Source organism: Brassica napus, chromosome C6, assembly GCF_020379485.1.
Source record: "Brassica napus cultivar Da-Ae chromosome C6, Da-Ae, whole genome shotgun sequence".
In the NCBI taxonomy this organism is placed as follows: Eukaryota; Viridiplantae; Streptophyta; class Magnoliopsida; order Brassicales; family Brassicaceae; genus Brassica; species Brassica napus.
The window spans coordinates 20,943,373-20,965,242 of NC_063449.1; the positions used below are offsets into that span (position 1 = coordinate 20,943,373).

Sequence of the window (21,870 nt, forward strand, 5' to 3'; positions counted from 1 at the left end):
ATGTTAATTTTGGTGGTGGAGCCTGGAGAGTCAAGAAAGGTTCCATGGTGGTGGCTAGAGGCCATAAAAGAGGCACTCTTTATATGACGACGAGTTATCAAGACACTGTTGCTGTTGTCGAGAATGCCAAACATACCAAGTTGTGGCATTGTAGGTTGGGGCACATGAGTGAGAAAGGGATGAAACTCATGGTGGAAAATGGCGCTCTTCCGGATCTGAAGACGGTGGATCATTAGATGTGTGAAAGTTGCATCCTTGGAAAACAGAAACGAGTTAGTTTCTCTAAAGGAGGAAGAGAGCCAAAATCTGAGAAGTTAGAGCTGGTACACACAGACGTGTGGGGACCCACTCCTGTTGCATCGCTTGGAGGTTCGTACTACTATGTGACCTTTATCGACGACTCCACAAGAAAGGTGTGGGTCTACTTCATGAAGAACAAATATGAAGTGTTCTCGGTTTTCAAGAGATGGAAAACCATGGTTGAGGTTGAGACGAATCTCAAGTTGAAGTGTCTAAGGTCTGATAATGGTGGTGAGTATATCAGCGGCGAGTTCACGAGATACTGCGCTGATAACGGGATAAAGATGGAGAAGACTATTCCTGGAACGCCTCAACAGAATGGAATAGCGGAAAGGATGAACCGAACCTTGAACGAGCGTGCAAGGAGCATGAGATTGCACTGTGGATTACCAAAGACGTTTTGGGCAGATGCAATCAATACAGCAGCCTACTTAATCAACAGAGGACCGTCTGTGCCGTTGGGATTTAAGATCCCTAAAGAAGTTTGGAGCGGAAAGAAAGTAAACCTTTCTTATCTAAAGGTGTTTGGTTGCTTAGCTTCTGTTCACATTGACGATGCTGCAAGAAGTAAACTTGACTCGAAGTCTAAAAAGTGTTACTTCATCGGTTATGGTGACACGGAGTTTGGTTACCGGTTTTGGGATGACGAAAATCGGAAGATCATCCGCAGCAAAAATGTTGTGTTCAACGAAGAACCGTTGTACAAGGATAAGCTAAGAGAAGGCTCAGAGAAGAAAGAGCCTGGAGCTGTTGACTTAGAAGATATCCTGACACCGGAGTTGCCACAGGATACCGCAACAACAGAAGAAGAAATCTCTCAAGACGAGAGTGGTGAGGCTGAAGAAAGTGATGATTCTGAAGTGGTCCCATATACACCAGTCACGGAGTTACGACGGTCAAGCAAAATCATCAGAAAGCCAGTAAAAGTCTCTCCATCGCTCAACTACATTCTGCTCACAGACAGAGGCGAGCCTGAATGTTATGAGGAAGCTATGCAAGTTGATGAGTCGATCAAGTGGGAGCTTGCAATGAACGACGAGATGGGCTCGTTGTTATCCAATCACACGTGGGAGTTAGCAGATTTGCCTAAGGAGAAAAAGGCATTGCATAACAAGTGGATCTACCGAATAAAAGAAGAACCTGATGGGAATAAGCTTTATAAAGTGAGGCTTGTTGTGAAGGGATTCCAACAAAAAGAAGGCGTTGACTACACCGAAATCTTCTCTCCTGTAGTCAAGATGGTGACCATTAGAACGGTTCTTGGGCTGGTAGCACAAGAAGATCTGCATCTTCAACAGATGGATGTGAAGACGACATTTCTTCACGGTGATTTGGATGAGGAAATTTATATGAAGCAACCCGAAGGCTTTGAGATCAAAGGGAAGGAAAGCCTTGTTTGCAAGCTGAAAAGGAGTTTGTACGGCTTAAAACAAGCTCCAAGACAGTGGTATAAACGGTTCGACAACTTTATTAAAGGCGTTGGTTTCTTGAGATGTGAAGCTGACCACTGTTGTTACTTCAAGACGCTTGAAGAGTCCTACTTGATATTGCTCCTATATGTCGATGACATGCTGATAGTAGGAGCAGACTTGCACGAGATCAATAGCTTGAAGACGAAACTCTCAGAAGAGTTTGCGATGAAAGACCTTGGAGAAGCAAAACATATTCTAGGGATGAGAATCAGTAGGAGCAAGGAAGGTCTTAAGCTATCACAAGAGGAGTATGTGAAGAAAGTCCTCAAGAGGTTTAAAATGGATGACGCGAAGCCAGTTAGTACTCCCCTGGCAAGTCACTTTCGGTTATCCAGAGAACAGTCTCCAAAGACGGAAGATGAGATGGCATGTATGGATAAAGTTCCATATGCTTCTGCTATAGGAAGCCTGATGTACGCGATGATATGTACATGGCCAGACATTGCACATGCAGTGGGAGTCGTTAGCAGATTTATGAGCAATCCAGGGAAGGAACATTGGGAAGCCGTTAAGTGGATTTTCAGATATCTAAAAGGAAATCCAAGTTTATCGCTACGTTTCACGAAGTCTAAGACGGGATTGTAGGGATATGTTGATGCTGACAATGGAGGTGACATTGACAGCACGAAGAGCACAACCGGGTATGTCTACACCTTTGGCGGTACTGCAATTTGTTGGGTTTCAAAGATGCAGAAAATTGTATCTCTATCAAGCTCTGAAGCTGAGTATGTTGCGGTAACGGAGGCAACAAAAGAGATGATATGGCTACAGTCTTTTCTAGAGGAGCTAGGCCATGGCCAAGAGAAAAGTGTGTTGTACTGTGATAGTAAGAGTGCCATCGACTTGGCAAAGAATCCAGTTTAACATGCTCGGACGAAGCACATACATCGTCGGTATCATTTCATCAGATCAGCGTTGGAAGATGAAATGTTGGTGCTTGAGAAGATTCCAGGAAGCAAGAATCCGGCAGACATGTTGACGAAGGTCGTGCCGTATGACAAGCTGAGGTTGTGTGCAACCTCAGTAGGCTTGTTGGAGTAACAAGCTGGGAAGACCTGCTACATTAATCAAGGTGTGAAGACAGATTAAAACCAGTCTTCAAGTGGGAGATTGTAAAAAACATGTTTTTGGTAGGTACAACAAGAAGTTGTATCAAGAACATGTTTGTTGATTAATTCAACAACACATTTCTTTTGTGTTTTTGGTAGGTGCAACAAGAAGTTTCACCAACTCCTCATAATCTTCTATAAATAACCACACAAGGAGAAGAAGAAATCCATCCCAAACAAGAAAAACAAAGTAAGAGAGAACAAGAGAAGAGAAGAAGAGAGAGTGCAAGAGAAAAAAAAAATATCTTTCTTGTGAGAAAATCTTTCTCTTTATGAAATTACGAATAATTTCTTGAGTGTATTTGGGATCGGGTGTGAGTTGAGAGTTTGTAAAATTTCCCGGGTTGATAATAAAAGATCTGTAGCAGGTCCGGAGACGTAGGCAACATTGGCCGAACTCCGTTAACAATTTTGCGTGTGTTTTCCCGCTCCCATAAATTCTGGTTTTCCGCAAAATTTGACCGCATATTTCCTAACACACCTATCATCAGATGCACTCAGGCAAACTGATCTAAATTATCATAAAAATAATATCAATCAGTTATGTATTAGAGAAAAAAATACGTACTTGTCTCCTGTGTCTACCAATATAAGAGTCAATAATTGGATTATCATTTGGGTGAGGGTAGAATGCTCTTGGCTCCTTGTGTTTCTCCCGGATACAATCTCACTCACAACAAGTTGAGGTTCCCCTCCTCTCAAGCCAAGAGCCTATTCAAAAGGTCATATGCATTAGAGAAGAGGAAATAGCAAATGCTTCCAATGTTAAAGAAAAAACCAAAGTACATAGAAGACACCTTTCCAAATTTCGAACAGAACTCCAAAAACTGAAGAACTCTTCCAGCATTTTGAGAGGGTAAGTCAATGCCGAAGACAGTGATTGACTCGCTGCACTGAGGTAACTTAACATCCTCAAGCTGAGACTTCTCTTTCTTCTTGAGAATGGGTTTTGTTCTTTTTCCGGCTGCAGGATTCTCCTCGTTGTTGCCTTCACTTGAATCATTCAACTTCAGCTGGCGTTTAGCATTTTTGGGATTTTTAACGGCATCGGAGCTGGAACCATTTTCTCTAAGAAACCCAGTCGGCTTCTTACCTTGTGTCTTTCTGGAAAAGAAAATTTAATTTCTCTTAAAATTTACAAAGTGAGCCCTAAAACATACATCTTTTTGACAAAAAAAAATCAAAATGTAATGAATGATAATTAGACTTGCAGGCATTTACCACAATCGCAAATTCCCCTGCATCTGTAACAAAGCCAGTCTTCTTTCGATGCAACATCCTCTGGGATCTCTTTGTACCTTTAAATTAGAGCCGTAGTCATATATAAAACAATCACTAGAGATTATACAAATCTCAAGAACATCAAATCAAACCTGTTCCATAGGCAACTACGACAATACTTCACCATACATGTCGTGTTTGGCCTCTTTGTCACGCAATTTCCGACAACATCCGATCTCTTTTTATGACACTAAACACACAAAGATCACTGATTCAAACAATGACTAAAAAGAAAACCAACAAGTCACCTAATTTCGGATCAATAAGGATAACAGCAATTGAGAATATAAGTGCCTATTGAAGATAGGTTGATAGCAAAAACAAACCTAATATCATAAAGTTAAAAAAAAATGTTTGAACCTGGTGGCAATACGACGATTGCCTAATCTGGGTTTGAGCTTCGATCATTGTTTCAGAGATGTTGTTCATGATTTCGTCGCCCATACTCTCGACAAAACACACACCCAAACCCCTAGTTCCTCGGAATTTCCTCGGAATTTCCTCGGAATAGACCTTGTCGATTTAGGGATTTGATTATAGAGTCTTTTTCCTCGGAATTCCCTCGGAATATTCCGACGGAATTCAGAGGAAGATAAGGGTTTCCTCGGAATTCCCTCGGAATATTCCGAGGAAATTCCGAGGAACTAGGGGTTTTTAACCGAAAACAACGTTTTACGGATTGAATAACACGTATATAACCTTCATTAAGTGTCTTAACCAGATTATGAAGTCAAACTTTGGTGTTTTACCCAATAACAAACACTTTTACGATTGCATGAACGAAAACCACACAACATAAGAGAAACACTTATACACTTTAATAAACGGTAAAAGGAATACTTACAATTATATTTGAAACTTTGTTATTTCATGGTTTATGATCATCTATACAAAGAATCCTCAATGCTATGCATTACAATTGTGTAAGAAATGAAATACGGCAAAAAAATTGATGTTTTGAAACCCCAAACACTAGTTCCTCGGTATTTCCTCGGAATATTCCGAGGGAATTCCGAGGAAGATAAGGGTTTCCTCGGAATTCCCTCGGAAAATTCCGAGGAAGTATGGTTTTTAAACCGAAAACAACGTTTTACGGTTTGAATAACACTTATATAACCCTTATTAAGTGTCTTAGACTGATTATAAAGTCAAAAATTTGTTCCTTACCCTATAATAAACACTTTTACGATTGTATGAACGAAATCCCCACGACATAAGAGAAACACTTATACACTTTAATGAACGGTAAAGGGAATACTTACAATTCATTTTGAAATTTTGTTATTTCATAGTTTATGATCATCTATACAAAGATTCCTCAATGGTATGCATTGCGTTTGTATAAGAAATGATATAGGGCAAAAAAAATTGATGTTTTGAAACCCCAAACATGTGTTCCTCGGAATTTCCTCGGAATATTCCGAGGAAATTCCGACGGATATATAAGTGTCCGTCGGAATTTCCTCAGAATATTTTCATTTAACCGGGCAAACCAGCCGCAAAATATTTCGCAAAAATTGAAATTGGAATTCCGAGGAAATTCCTACGGAAACTATCCGTCGGACCCTAAGTTTTATAACCACGAGCCGCTTCTTCTTCCCCATTTCTCTCTTCTTCCTCTCCGGCTCCTCTCCCTCCTCTCCGGCGATCTCCCCCTTCTCTCCGACGATATCTCCGGCCGATCCTCTCTAAACCTACACAAATCATGTAAGGACCCTATCCCACTCTCTTAGGTTCTATTTGTTAGGTTTTTTGTGTAGATTTGATAGATTTTTGTTAGGCTGATTGGTTAGGATTGTGATTTGGTTGTATAATAGGTTTAGAATTGTGATTTGGTTAAATAATTTGTTTTGTTGAATTGATTTAGAATTTTTTTATAAATTTTTTTATTTTTTTTTTATTTATAAAATCGTTTTTTGTATATAAATTTGATTTTTGTGTATAAATTCGATTTTTGTATACAAATTCGATTTTTTGGATTTTACAAAACGTTTTTTGTATATAAATTCGATTTTTTGTATTTTACAAAACATTTTTAATATATATAAAAAAAATTTTGTGATTAAAAACTATTATTTGGGATTTTAAAAAAAAAAATATATATATATATATAATATAAATTTTTATATTTATTAAACATTTTTAATATTATTAAAACTATTTTTTGTAATTATTAAACTATTTTTTATTTATAAAAACTATTTTTTGTTTATTAGAACTATTTTTATATATTTATTAAACATTTTTAATTTCTATAAAACTTTTTTTGTGATTACAAACTATTGGGATTTAAAAAAAATAAAATATATATATATATATATAACATAAATTTCTATATTTATTAAACATTTTTAATATTATTAAAACTATTTTTTTGTAATTATTAAACTATTTTTTATTTATTAAAACTATTTTTTGTTTATTAGAACTATTTTTATATATTTATTAAACATTTTTAATATCTATAAAACTTTTTTTGTCATTAAAAACTATTATTTGAGATTTTTTTTTTTTAAAAAAAATAATTTTTAAATTTCTATATTTATTAAATATATATTTTTTAATTTACAGGTCTAATGATGATCAGACCCGGCCTCGACAGCGTCGTGGTCGTGGTGGTACGGGGAGACAGTCTCGGGATTCCAGCCATTTTCAGGATTCCCCTTTGCCCGACAGCTCCTACCATACATCTCCCTCTGCTGCCCCCGCTCCTACTATACATCTCCCTCTGCTGCACCCGCTCCTGCTCCTCTCGCTCCCGCTGCTGCACCCGCTCCTGCTCCTCCGGGTCCTCCGGGAGTGATGAGTGTTGCGGAGTTGGTTCGACAGCCCGGTCGTGACCATCTTCCCTATATCACTCCGTATCCACATGGACGGGGTCAAACATGGTAATCAAACATATTTCTTTTTCATTAAAATTTGATTCATTATTAAGCGTTTGTTCTTTTTATTAGGGTCAACCGATCCGGGAACGGGATCAGCACATGGATCAACCGTATGATGTACTCGGCCCTCGACAAGGGACATCTGACTTTCACTCACTTCCCTACCGACAAGCAGCATATGTGGTTTCGTCAGTTTGCGGTAAGTATTCTAATTTTTTACTTATATTTTTAATCTTTAATATATATTTTCTACTAATTGTGGTTTTTTTCAGCAAGAATTCAACTGGAATTCCGATGAGACGCTCTTTATCTATCACCACTTCGTGCATAAAGTTATGGACAACTATGGGAAGCAGATGCACGAGTGGAAGAAGAAGTGGGAAATCAACAAGGTTCGATTTAATTTATTAAACAATTTTTTAATTTATTAAACTATTTTCTTTTTTTTTATTAAAAGGTCCCAAAGTCGATAAACAACACGGTCTGGACGGAGTTGTGTGCGCATTGGGATAAGGAAGAGACGAAAGAAACTTCTTCCACCAACTCCACCAACCGCATGAGCGACCGTAAAGGGAAGGGCGTCTTCAAGCATAACTTGGGTGCTCAATCTATTGCCTCTCTGGGAGATCGCATGGTAAGTTCAGCCTCTTTTTCTTCAATTATTTAAGTTTTGAAATTTTATTTTTTGTCCATTTCTTCTAATTTCTAATGTTTCTTTAATTTATGTTTTTTTCAAGGCGGAAGAAAATGATGGCGAGCCGGTTGATGATCTCGCCCTAATGAAGAGGGCGTATACCAACAAGAAGACCGGCCAGATTGATGACGGTCTTGTGAGGGAAGTGGTCACCCTGGTCCAAACTCAGGTGCAAGACGAAGTGTCTCAGCTTTGACCAACTTGTCTCGGTTCCGAATCAACGAAATCGTTGAATCCGTAAGTTCTTTTTTTTTAAAGTTCAATTCATTTATTTCTTGATTTAAATTTGGCTATTTTCTATTTCAGTCAGTTCCAAAGAAGAAGGGACGTTTGGTCGGTTTGGGTCGTCGCACCCGGTCGGTACCTCCTTCTTCTGCACCACCGCCCTTTGTTGATCCAGAAGTACTTACGGCTCAGTTGAAGGACAAGGATGATCGCATATCTTTGTTGGAGACTCAGATGGCGGCTCAACAGGCGGGCTATGAGGCACAGAGGAGGCTGAACCAGCAAATGATGGAGATGATGCAGAGGATGTACCCGAACGAGGTGTTCCCGAACGTGCCAGACCCGTAGTTTTTTTTTTTTTCAAAAACTCGGAATGTTATATTTTTATTTGTACAACTTTGAATATTAACTAATATGTTTTCAATTTTAATTTTAATTTTATATTTTCGAATTTAAATTTCAAAAATTTTATTTTAAAAAAAAAAAAATTTTTTTTTTTTAAATTCCGATTAAATGAACCCTCGGAATATACCGAGGGACATGTTCCTTGGAATATACCGAGGGACTCATTCCTCGGAATATACCGAGGGACACGTTCCTCGGAATTTTCCGAGGGCTCCGTTCCCCGGAAATTCCCGATGAAAATTCCGAGGAACTCGTTCCTCGGAATTTTCCGAGGGCTCCGTTCCTCAGAAATTCCCAATGAAAATTCTGAGGAACATTTCGTCAGAACTTCCGAGGATTGGGCCATCGGAAAGTCCATCGAAATATCCCGAGGAAGTTCTCCCTCGGTATATTCCGAGGAGCTTTCCGACGAACTGGTCGTCCTCGGAGTTTCCTCGGAAATTTGTTTCCTCGGAATTCCGTCGGAAAATTCCGAGGGATTTCCGAGGAAAAATGAATTTCTGAGGAGTTATTTCCACGGACTTGTTTCGTCGGTATGTCATCGGAATAACGTTATTCCGACGACATACCGACGATTTTTTCTCTCAATATGTCGCTGTTTTCTTGTAGTGTTAATGAAAAGAGTTCTCCCTAAATTATTTCCTAAATTTTAAATAAAATAGACTTGACAAAAATCTATTTCTTTTTCCGTTCTACTCCTTCCACGTCCTACGTATCACATTATTTCTCTATGTTGTAGTTCATCTCACACTTAATGAACTAATTCGGCTCTGCTCTGATCATACATCTTCAGTGATCTTATACATTTTATACTAATCATAATGTAGCTTTCTTTTATAAAGTTACAGTATAAAATATATATTATTTCATGGTTGTATCATGTGAAAATCACACAGATAATGTGCTTGGGCTATCAAATCTGTGATAAAAATCACACACAATATTGGATCATTTGAAATCATAAAGCTCTAAACCTATAATTGTTGGTATATTTATTGGTTTTGTATCGTATTTTTTTGATGAAATATAAATTTATTAATCATCAATGGAACGAATAGTTATGTACATGTGAAGCAAAAATAACTAAAGCCTACTTAAGTATGTCTGCTAAACCAGAGTTGCATCAATACCCGCAGGCGTGGCTTCTCCGAGTATTTTATCAAAGAGATACGATTCCTCACTGTTTTCCCCAATCAACTTTGCTAGCTGAGTTACTTGTCTAGGCTTCTTGAGATGTTACCTATCATTTTTCTCACTCCAAATCATGTAGATTGTCGTCTGGAAGGTAAGTCTCAAAAGAATATAAACAAGCCGATCAAACCCATAAGTTGTTAGATGCACAAGTGTTCTCTCCCAGTCCGGGTCAGGAGGGCGACCTAACAACGTACCTATCACCTCTATCCATAGGGCATAGGTATATGGGCAAGCGAAAAAAAGATGATCCCTTGATTCATTTGGTTCCCCACAAAACAGACAGCCTTGAACATGTCCCCAAGTACGCATGCTGATATATGATGTTTTTGACATCATTGTGTATATGCTTTCTAACTTGTTTTCATTGTTTTATCGAGTTAGTCTAGTGTTTTTAGAGTCATTTCAGGTCTGGAGAAGATTGAAGAGCTAAAGGAAGAGGCATGAAGAAAAGAGCAAGAATTGGAGATTTCTCCCGAAGAACAATCCGCGGAGCAGTCTGACGGTCGATCCTACCAGGAACAGCCAAACGATTGTTCTCTTTCCATATACTTCAAAGATTTGCCCTAGTTGCCGATTCTCGACTTTGAAGTCTAAGGGCGCCTCCATATAAAAGCAGCCCCTATCTATTTTATTTGAGGACGCTAGTTTTTGCAAGAGACCTAGACCTTATTCTTGGATATTGCAATTGTAAGGGAGACGGCTCCCCTTCTTGACAGAGAAAATCATCCTGAACCCCATTGTTTTACCTTTGATTTACATGCAGTGTTATACAGTTATCATGTCTTGTTCGTCTTGTGTTATGGCTGAGTAGTCGGCTAGCTCGTCTAGGGTTCTAGGGTGTTAATCGCGAGGCTAAACATAAATAAGCAACTTTTTTGTTTCTTCGTTCATTCTAGTTCTTAATGCTAGTCCTAACCTAATCACTTACTGCTAGATCTTAGGCTCAATCACTCACTAATCGTGTAGTAGTTTACCTGATATCGAATGAATGAGCTGAGCATCTCTAGTCAGCGAAAGTAGATACTAGAGTGTTCAGTGAACCCATCGGACTTGATCTCTATAGCTTGCGATCGATCCTTGATCCAAACGACAGTTTAGGCGTCAAGGTCGAACCGCAAAGGGAACAGCGCCACGACAGTGGGTTGTTCTACTAAGAGTGATCCGTGTTCTAGATCATGTCTCAACGAGCTTGAATAAATGTTTGGCTAAGTTTTAACACCCGATGAGAAACCCTAGATCGGCTTATCTTTAATTTCGAAACTAAACCATGTAAAATCTTTTACTTTACTTGCAAGTCACTACTTAATTTAAAACCCCATTTTTAGTTTTAGCTATGTTGAAAGATCATAAGAATAAATTGTAGACTGGTCCTCTGGAATGAATCTAAATTACTACAATTATCACTGTTAACTTGACAGTAGGAAAGGTTCAGTTTTAGTGTATCAAATTTTGGCGCCGTTGCGACGGGGACCAGATATTTTACCTTTGTTTTTCAGTTCTATACTTAGTCTAAAGCATCTAACTTGCTTTTCTCTCTTTGTTCCAGCTGATGATCCAGGTGCATGACCAGTAGACATACTCGGAGCAACGCACAAGGGCCATTATTCACGCTAAGTAACGAGGAGCTCGCAAGATTAGAAAGACATAACAGACAACAACCGCGGCCTACTAGCAACTTAATGGTTGATCACGGAGGCCAAGACGATCTCACTGCTGCAATGGCGCTCATGCAACAACAGATGCAGCAGATGCAACAGACAATCAACGCACAAGAGGCTGCTCGCCAAGCAGCCGCCGACCTTGCTGCTCAGCAAGTCGAGCAACAAGGCGCTCCCATCGGAGAGCGGAACCTTCCGTGTAACTTCCCCACCACTCGCTCCACAATCAATCCGCCTCCCTGCACTAGACAGGACTATGAAATCAAACCCGCTTTGATCAGCTTGGTGCAGAAGAAAACGTTCAACGGTCTCGCAGCTGAAATCCCTTTGGACCACATTGAGAATTTCGAGAGAGTCTTCAACTTCTCTCGCGAGAATGGAGTGCCACCAGATTACATCAAGTGCACGCTGTTCCCATTCTCCTTGGAAGGGAAAGCAGCTCGCTGGCTAGTCTCGCTCTCAACCGGTACGCTCACTACATGGGAACAAGTCAGAGCGGCGTTCTTGAGCCACTTCTATACGAAGTCCAAAACCGCAGCTCTAAGGCATAAGATCTAGAATTTCAAGCAAAAGACCGATGAACCTTTCTATGATGTTTGGGAACGTTACAAAGAATACCGAAGGGGGTGCCCTCACCATGGGTTTGAGGATGACTATATTCTGGAAGTGTTCTATGATGAAGTGAGCTATGAATTTTGCAATGTTATGGATTCCTCGAGCAATGGGGATTTCATGACACAAACAACACCAGGCGCATTCGCACTGATCGAAAATATTGCGTCCAGCTCCCTCAACAAGAACAAGGAACATGATCGCTCAAAAAGCGTAAACAGGATAGACGACCTTGCGGCTAAGGTTGACCAGTTGTTGAAAGGTAATCAGAGCCAAGTGTTCATCATGGAGGAAGCTGCATCAGAGAACAATGTTTCAGACACTACAACTGAGGGAGACAACACCATGGATGATCAGCAAGAAGTGACCTACGTCAATGGACAAGGATGGCAGTACAAGAACTACCACCCGAACCCTAACGTTAGGAACAATCCTCACCTCTTTTCATATTCCAAGGCTGACAATCCGGTTGACAACGCTCAGAACAGTAAAGGGCAGAACAGCGGCTATCAGAAACCATATCAGGGAAGAACATATGTCCTGAGCCAAGCGGAGAATAACCAGTTCCAGAACCAGAAACAGCAAACTGCTCAACCGACCACTCCTTCACCTACAACTGCTCCGCAAGACGAAATAAAGGGTCTAGCGACGATGATGCAGCAGCTGCTCCAGGGTCAACAGATTCAAGGGAAAGCGCTGAATCAAGTCACCACGGACATCAACTCCAGGATGAACCACATGTTCAATGACCTGAGTACCAAATATGATAATGTAGCCAGCCATATGCGCCAGATGGATGTTCAGATCGTACAGACAGCTGAGAGCGTCAAGAGGCAGGAAGGTACTCTACCTGGAAAGACCGACAAGAATCCTAAAGAATGCAATGCTGTAGCACTAAGGAGTAGAAGAAACCTACCGGATACAATTCCCAAGAAGTTGTCAGCAGCGGAAAAGGGTAAGCCGAAAGAGGGTGAGCAACCAAGATCTGAAGCACTTCCTTTATCTGACGAGGAACCAGAACAGTCTGCTGAGACTGATCCGACACCTGTCGCTCCACCAGTTGAGCCTGTTCCTCCGCGCGAATACACCCCCAAGGTTCCATATTCTGTTCCAGTAAAGACGTCTCTCAAGGATCGGGAGGAGACCAAGTGTAAAAAGATGCTGGAAGATCTAACTATCAAATTACCTCTTGTAGATGCGATTCAAATGATCCCTTCTATGCGCAGCTTAATGAAAAGGTTGATCTCTGGTAAGGTGACTGGAGACACTGAGCTACTGATGGTTTCAAAAGAGTGCACTGCTGTACTTCAGAACAAGCCGATAAAAAAATTGGATGATCCAAGCAAGTTTGTTCTCTCCATACAAATCCGGAGAACTGTATTCGCCTGTTCTCTATGCGATATGGGTTCCAGCGTCAATCTCATGCCTTACTCTGTGGCAAAACGACTGGGCTTCACAAACTTCAAACCGACAAGACTCTCCCTGGTGTTCGCTGACAGATCAGTCAAGTCACCGGTGGGTATTCTGGAAGATCTTCATGTCCGAGTGGGGAACACTTTTGTTCCGACAGATTTTGTGGTTCTGGAAGTTGAAGAAGAACCGAGAGATCCACTCATCTTGGGACGTGCCTTCTTGTGCACAGCTGGTGCGATCATTGATGTTCGGCAAGGGAGGATTGATCTTCACCTAGGAGACATTGCGATGAAGTTCGAAATGAACAAATTGCTGAAGAAACCGATGCTAGATGCGCAGACATACACCGTTGTTTATAGCAATCAGGCGCTACTCCCTCAAGAAGGGATGATCGAGGAGATCCTTACCGACGATCCGCTCGAGCTAGCTCTGATCCGCTCTCCGACAGAGCAAAATGTCATGAGCGTGGACGCGGACGGCTACGACAAGATGCTTGACTCAGCCAAAAGCATGGAGAGACTTGTAACCAATCTAAGTCTGGGGGAGAAAGACGAGAGCAATCAGAGCGATACCTCTGGAGCAGTCGCTTCGAAGGGCGCTACTAAGCTGAGCACGCCTCGCGACGATCCATGGAGCGAACTGAAAGCTCCAAAGATCGAGCTAAAATCCCTCCCTACGGGGCTCAGGTACGCGTTCTTAGGGCCAAATTCTACTTATCCTGTTATTGTGAATTCTGAACTGGACAATGTGGAAACAGCTAAACTCCTGTGTGAGCTGAGAAAATACCGTAAGGCATTAGGTTATTCAGTAGCTGACATTCATGGCATTTCACCTGATATTTGCATGCATAGAATACACCTAGAAGATGAATCGATGACTTCTATAGAGCATCAGAGGAGGTTAAATTCAAATCTTAAAGATGTTGTAAAGAAAGAGATAATGAAACTTCTAGAGGCTGGTGTGATTTATGCCATCTCTGATAGTAACTGGGTTAGCCATGTTCATGTAGTTCCTAAGAAGGGTGGAATAACTGTCATAACAAATGAGAAGAATGAACTGATCTATACTCGAACAGTAACTGGACATCGCATGTGCATAGATTTTCGTAAATTGAATGCTGCGACTCGCAAGGGTCACTTTCCATTACCTTTCATTGATCAGATGCTTGAACGATTAGCTAACCACCCATACTATTGCTTTTTAGATGGTTATTCAGGTTTCTTTCATATCCCTATCCACCCGGATGATCAAGAGAAGACGACGTTCACGTGCCCATACGACACGTTTGCATACAGAAGAATGCCATTCGGCTTGTGCAATGCTCCTGTGACATTTCAACGTAGCATGATGTCTATTTTCACTGACCTGATTGAGGATATAATGGAGGTTTTCATGGACGATTTCAGTGTCTATGGAAGCTCTTTTACTGTTTGTTTAAAAAACTTGTGCAGGGTACTGCAGCGCTGCGAGGAGAAGGATCTAGTGCTGAACTGGGAGAAGTGCCACTTCATGGTTAAGGATGGGATTGTTCTTGGGCACAAGATCTCTGAGAAGGGGATCGAGGTCGACAAGGCAAAGATTGAAGTCATGATGAGTTTGCAGCCACCAACATCAGTCAAGGGAATAAGGAGCTTCCTGGGACACGCGGGTTTTTACAGGAGATTCATCAAGGATTTCTCAATGATCGCAAGACCACTCACGAGACTGCTCTGCAAGGATACCAGATTCGAGTTTGACAGCGAATGTTTAACGGCATTCCACACTATCAAAGGATCCTTGATCAGTGCACCACTCGTTCAGCCTCCGGACTGGGACTTACCCTTCGAGATCATGACAGATGCCAGTGATTTTGCGGTAGGAGCAGTGCTGGGACAAAGAAAGGATAAGAAACTGCATGTGATCTACTACGCGAGCAGGACGATTGATGAAGCCCAATGTCGATATGCGACAACGGAGAAGGAGCTTCTGGCCATAGTCTACGCCTTTGAGAAATCTAGGTCCTACCTAGTAGGATCTAAATTGATAGTGCACACAGATCATGCATCTCTGAAGTGATTGCTGACGAAGAAAGATGCCAAACCACGCCTGCTCCGATGGATCCTCCTACTCCAGGAATTCGACCTTGAGAATGGTGTCGCCGACCATTTGCCTAGAATGAAGATCGACAACGAGACTGTTCTTGATGATAGTCTCCTTGAAGAACAAGTCTACTCGATTGGTCTGTATGCCGAGAACAGCCCAGATACTCACGCCACGGACTGTTCTGCTGATTGTTCTGCGGATTGTTCCGCCGACCAGGAACACTTTGTTGCGGCTATAAAAAAGAGGTACTCCCACCTACAGTGGTTCGCTGAGATTGCTAATTTCTTAGCAGCAGAGAAAGAACCTGTTGAGTTTACTGGGAATGAGAAGCGGAAATTTCTAAGGGATGCAAAACTCTACTTTTGGGATGAACCGTTCTTGTATCGACACTGCAAAGATGGAGTGTTCCGACGCTGTGTTCCGGAAGCTGAAATTCCGGAAATCTTGCTTCATTGCCATGGTTCTTCTTATGCCGGTCACTTTGCAGCATTCGAGACTGTCTCCAAGATCTTGCAAGCTGGTTTCTGGTGGCCAACAATGTTCTGAGATGCCCAAGCTTTCATCTCCAAGTGCAGTTCATGCCAAAGACAAGGGAACATTAGCAAGCAGAACGAGATGCCCCAGAACTTCATACTCGAGATGGAAGTGTTCGACTGTAGGGGGATCGACTTCATGGGACCATTCCCACCATCGTGCAAGAACGAGTACATTCTAGTGGCAGTGGATTACGTTTCCAAGTGGGTAGAGGCAATCGCCAGTCCCACTAATGACGCGCGGGTTGTAACCAAAATGTTTAAAACCATCATTTTTCCTCGGTTTGGAGAACCTCGAGTAGTCATAAGCGACGGATGCACACACTTCATCAACAAGGTCTTCCAAGGGCTCTTGAAGAAGAACGGTGTCAAGCACAAAGTTGCTACGACATACCACCCCCAAACAAGTGGTCAAGTGAAAGTGTCTAATAGAGAGATCAAGTGCATCCTGCAGAAAACGGTTGGAACTACACGCAAGGACTGGTCTTTAAAGTTAGATGATGCGCTATGGGCCTACAGAACATCCTATAAAACGCAATTAGGGACCACTCCATATCATTTGGTCTATGTCAAAGCCTGTCACCTCCCTGTGGAACTCGAGTACAAGGCGGCATGGGCTGTCAAACTACTCAACTTCGATATCAAATCAGCCAAGGAGAGGCGTTCCATTCAGATTCACGAACTTGAAGATATCAGGCACTTGGCTTATGAAAGCACGAAGATCTACAAGGAAAAGACCAAAGCGGATCATCTGCAGAAGCTTCGAACCAAATGATCGAGTCTTGCTTTTCAACTCCAGGCTGAAGCTCTTTCCTGGGAAGCTGAAATCCAGGTGGTCCGGACCATTTCCTGTCAAGGAGGTCAGACCATATGGAGCTGTAGTCCTACTGGATCCGAATGGAGGGAAGTTCGTCGTAAATGGTCAGCATCTTAAGCCATACCTAGCTGATACAACAATCGCAGCAGGGGAAGAAATTCCCTTAGGCGATCCATCCCCAGTTCAATAGGCTGATCAAAGTCAAGCTAGTGACTTAAATCGAGCGCTTGGTGGGAGGCAATCCAGTGGTATGTGTAAATATGTTTTTCTTTTCATATTTTGTTCCATTTTGTTTTTATATCTGTTATAGGAAAAATAAAATCGAAGACTCCCGGAGGAACAGTTCATGGACTGCTCTCGTTGGAGAACAGCTGCTCCTCCAGGTAAGTTTTCGACACATAAAAAAATATATATAAAAAACAGAAAAGGAAGCGGTTAGGGTTTGCCTATTTAATGTAACTACCCCACTTTCCCACTTAGCCCCACATCGCCGCAAACCTCCTCCCCATAAGTTTAGAACCCTAAAATCGAAAACCTTAAACTCTCAACCTTTTCTCAATCGATTTTGGTTCTAACCCCTTGGGATTTCGAACTTAATCTGTTTTTCCAGCACTCTCTCAACCGAACAAGGTAAAACTCGAACTCTCTCCAATCGCAAATCGTGGTTCTCTCATATTCCTCTTAAGCAATTGAATCGTTTTTCATGGCATTATACTTTGATAAGTTCATCTCAAGATTGCTAGGAAGATAGAAGATTCATTGTAAAATAATGAGAACCGCCTTGTTTCGAAATTGAATTGAGAATTGCGACTGTTCATGATGTTGATTGTTGGTTGATGCGGGTAGAATTTAGGCTATATAAGGTTCGTTGTTCTTCATGTTGTGATTTGGGTTGTTCGAAAATTGAATGGACTTGGATTTAACTGAGAAATGGTGAAGTTCCATCGTTTTCTACATGACCCACGAACATTATTAATGCATAATTCATTGTTTTGTTTTGTAGATGGCTCCGAGAACAAAGCAAAAGGCGATGAAAACCCCGAAGATCACCCACGAGAACTACGTCCCGCCTGCGGGCCACAACGCCATGGCCTCTTACCCATGGCCACGCATTGGAAAGGAGGGTCAGCCGATAGATCTCGACGACCCAATGCTCCTCACCTTCAACTGCGAAGGATGGGACAAGGAGTCTGCGCAAAAATACAACACGCTTCTCAACACCGAGATCTTGCCAACTCGATTCGGTCACACCGAGACCCTCGCTGCTCTTGGGCTTGACACAGATGTGTTTGAGACACTCAATGCAATGGGGATTGCTCCCCTCTGTTACCAGACGCACGAACTCTACCCGGACCTAGTGAGGCAAGCGCTCGCTACAGCTCATATCCGCTACGACAACCCTCAGGCACCTACATATGAGAACTGTTCTTTCTCATTCATGGCCGATGGCAAGTTCTGCTCCCTTTCGCTTGACCAGCTCAATGATATATACGAGATCTCGGACGAGCGAAAGGATGTGGCAGTGGAGAACAAGTTCACTCCAATGGAGCGGTTTTGGGACCTCATAGCAACCGAAAGCGGATCATTCGCCTCTAGGAAGGCGTATCAGTCCCAGATCAGAAACCCAACGCTGAGTGTAATCGCAAAGATGGTCTCCAACCTCCTTTTTGCAAAGGATCAGACCTCAAAGGTCACCAAAGGAGAACTGCAAATGCTGTACTCGGGTCTTGAGGGTGAAATCAGCAGGTTGCGAGGAATCCCATTTCAGCATGTGCAGACCAACCCTAGCTTCCATCTCATCTGAATGTTCTACACACGGAAAGACTTCCTGATCAGGACCGACAACAAAAAGGATCTCTGTGGCGGCTTGCTCACTATGTTGTTCAAACACTTCAGGATCAACCTCCAATCCTACGTGGTCAACTACAACATTGAGTATGTGGACACACCCTATCTGATCTCGTGCCACATCCTCCGCGACGAGACCACATACAGATTCACAGATAAGGAGGGAAATGTGTTGTTCATCAAGCTGCCCCAACCGCACCTCACGAACTTCAGTTCGATAGAGAACATCCGTTTCTTACCTGACCCAGAGTTCCTCTGCGCCGACCCACGAGCACCACCTCCTGATGACGATATGGATGAGCCAGAGGACATCACACCGAACGAGGAAACGACCTATGACTTAGGCCCACTCGAAGATGACGCGGACGAGGCAGCATACCGTCGCTGGATGGTTGATTCGCAGCGGAAGAACAACAGCCTCATGAAGAGGATCCTCAAGGCGATCACAGGGGGATGTTTCGGCGGTCAAGAGCCGCGACCATCCGCAGCTGAGCAGACTCCACAGCAGTCCCATCGCGCAGGCAAGGAACCGGCCGGATCTTCCGCTGGAGCAAAGCGTCTTCCGAGGAACCGGAGGACGGCTGGTCGCTCTGAGAGCGGGGAGTCAGACTGATCCCGCCTTTTCACCCTATCTCATTGTCTTATCCATCTGAACAATTTATTATCTTTCTTTTTATTTGCTTGTTTGGTTTGTTTTTAGCCTACCTCAAATTTATTTTCACAACCAGGGATGGTGTGAACTAAGTCTAGGGGAGGTGATTGTGTGAAACTAATCTCTTTCGTTTTTTCTGTTTGAGTCAGTCTTTGTGTTTCATTGAGTCAGTCCAAACTCTTGTGGGAATTAGGACCGTATTTTGTGATGATCTTTTAACCACCTCGTGCTCTAACATTCTTATTCAGTGACCTTAGCAGCGACGAAAGACTCACACTTGGACCTGGAACAGCCCTGACTTATCTCACCTGACTCTCCAGAAGTTTTCAACCGATCAGGTTACACTGGGCTGACTTAACTCCATCTAACTTGAACCTAATTTTGACTGCAAATTCCTCTTGTTATTGGCATTAGATCAGGGAAACGAGACTTACACTTAGGACTTCTTACTCTTTTTACCAATCTTGATGATCCTGAGTGGCTAGTTCATTTTTAGCTAGTACCCACCTTGTACTTAAGCCTTTATTCCGCCTTCATGCATTCTATTCTTCATTTTCATATGTGCAGATATGTGCAAAAAGGTTGGAGAGGAAAGGATCGACGCAGCCTCTTACTCGTAATCGCTGCAAGAACAATCAGAACAATCAGGAACAACCAGCTCCAGAACAATCAGAAGAGCAGTCAATCGAGAACAAAGGAGAACAACCATAGGGCACCGATCATTCCGTGTATTATCTCCTTCTCTGTCACTTCATCATCTATGATCTCATCAGTTATCCAATTAAAAAAAAAAAGAGAGATATATGTATATTTACCATTTTATATGAGATCATCGATAGAGCAGGAGGACTAAGTCGGTCAGATGCCCTTTTGAGTTGACTCGGTCAGAACTAGAACAAGGAGAGTTGGTACCAATAATAGGGAGCAGAAGAACAGTCAAAGCGATAGCTCCAGAAGTCAGAAAAATGAGTGAGGGGTTGTGTACGTCAATGGATCCATCCTCTCTTGCTATTTTGCGCGATATCCTGCATCCACTACAAAAAATTTGGTAAACCCTAAACACTCTTTTGACTCACTATAAATTAGCATGTTCATACCTAACCCATCTACCCTGAATGATGTATGTGACAAGAGGATCACAACACTTTAAAACGAATATAGGGAGTTCTGTCTAGAAAGTGTGCCTTTTCAGGATTGAGATATAGAGTATGGAGCCGATCTTTGAACAGTGATCAGCGAAAGTTCTAGTAAAAGTGTGTGGTCCTAGTGGGTTGCTTATATGGTTCAGAGATTTGAGGTTAAGGTATGGTTATTGAGGATTAGGAGAGTTCCCACACTTTCAAACATTTTCCCTGTTCTTGATACTTGCCTTATTTGAGGACAAACAAGGATCTAAGTCTGGGGGAATTGATATATGGTGTTTTTGACGTCATTGTGTATACGCTTTCTAACTTGTTTTCATTGTTTTATCGAGTTAGTCTAGTCTTTTTAGAGTCATTTCAGGTCTGGAGAAGATTGAAGAGCTAAAGGAAGAGGCATGAAGAAAGGAGCAAGAATTGGAGATTTCTCCCGAAGAACAATCCGCGGAGCAGTCTGACGGTCGATCCTACCAAGAACAGCCAGACGATTGTTCTCGATAATTATGGAAGTTTCCATATCCTCCAAATATTTGCCCTAGTTGCCGATTCTCGATTTGAAGTCTAGGGGCGCCTCCATATAAAAGCGGCCCCTATCTATTTTATTTGAGGACGCTAGTTTTTGCAAGAGACCTAGACCTTATTCTTGGTTATTGCTATTGTAAGGGAGACGGCTCCTCTTCTTGACAGAGAAGATCAACCTGAACCCCATTGTTTTACCTTTGATTTACATGCAGTATTATTCAGTTATGATGTCTTGTTCGTCTTGTGTTATGGCTGATTAGTCGGCTAGCTTGTCTAGGGTTCTAGGGTGTTAATCGCGAGGCTAAGCATAAATAAGCAGCTCTTTTGTTTCTTCATTCATTGTAGTTCTAAATGCGAGTCCTAACCTAATCACTTACTGCTAGATCTAAGGCTCAATCACTCACTAACCGTGTAGTAGTTTACCTGATATCGAATGAATGAGCTGAGCATCTCTTGTCAGCGAAAGTAAATACTAGAGTGTTCAGTGAACCCATCGGACTTGATCTCTATAGCTTGCGATCGATCCTTGATCCAAACGGCAGTTTAGGCGTCAAGGTCGAACCGCAAAAGGAACAGCGCCATGACAGTGGGTTGTTCTACTAAGAGTGATTCGTGTTCTAGATCATGTCTCAACGAACTTGAATAAATGTTTGGCTAAGTTTTAACACCCGATGAGAAACCCTAGATCGGCTTATCTTTAATATCGAATCTAACCCTTTTAAAATCTTTTACTTTACTTGCAAGTCACTACTTAATTCAAAACCCCATTTTTAGTTTTAGCTAAGTTGAAAGCTCATAAGAATAAAGTGTAGACTGGTCCTCTGGAATGAATCTAAATTACTACAATTATCACTGTTAACTTGACAGTAGGAAAGGTTCAGTTTTAGTGTATCACATGCGATCACCCGTAGACAACCTGTCCCTTATAGCGAGCCAGGTGATGAAAGCGAACCTTGGAACACCCAGCGGAAACCAAACCACCTTACTCCATGGTACTGCTGAACTGTGAATACGGATTTTCTGCCATGT

General features: G+C 42.0%; 1 non-coding gene across 1 annotated transcript; it reads right to left on the bottom strand.

The window, feature by feature from the left end:
• Positions 1–11,760: 11,760 nt before the first annotated feature.
• On the bottom strand, positions 11,761–11,867 carry LOC125589415. Its single transcript, XR_007325608.1, has one exon. It is a non-coding gene; the product is annotated as a small nucleolar RNA R71 (small nucleolar RNA).
• Positions 11,868–21,870: the final 10,003 nt, after the last annotated feature.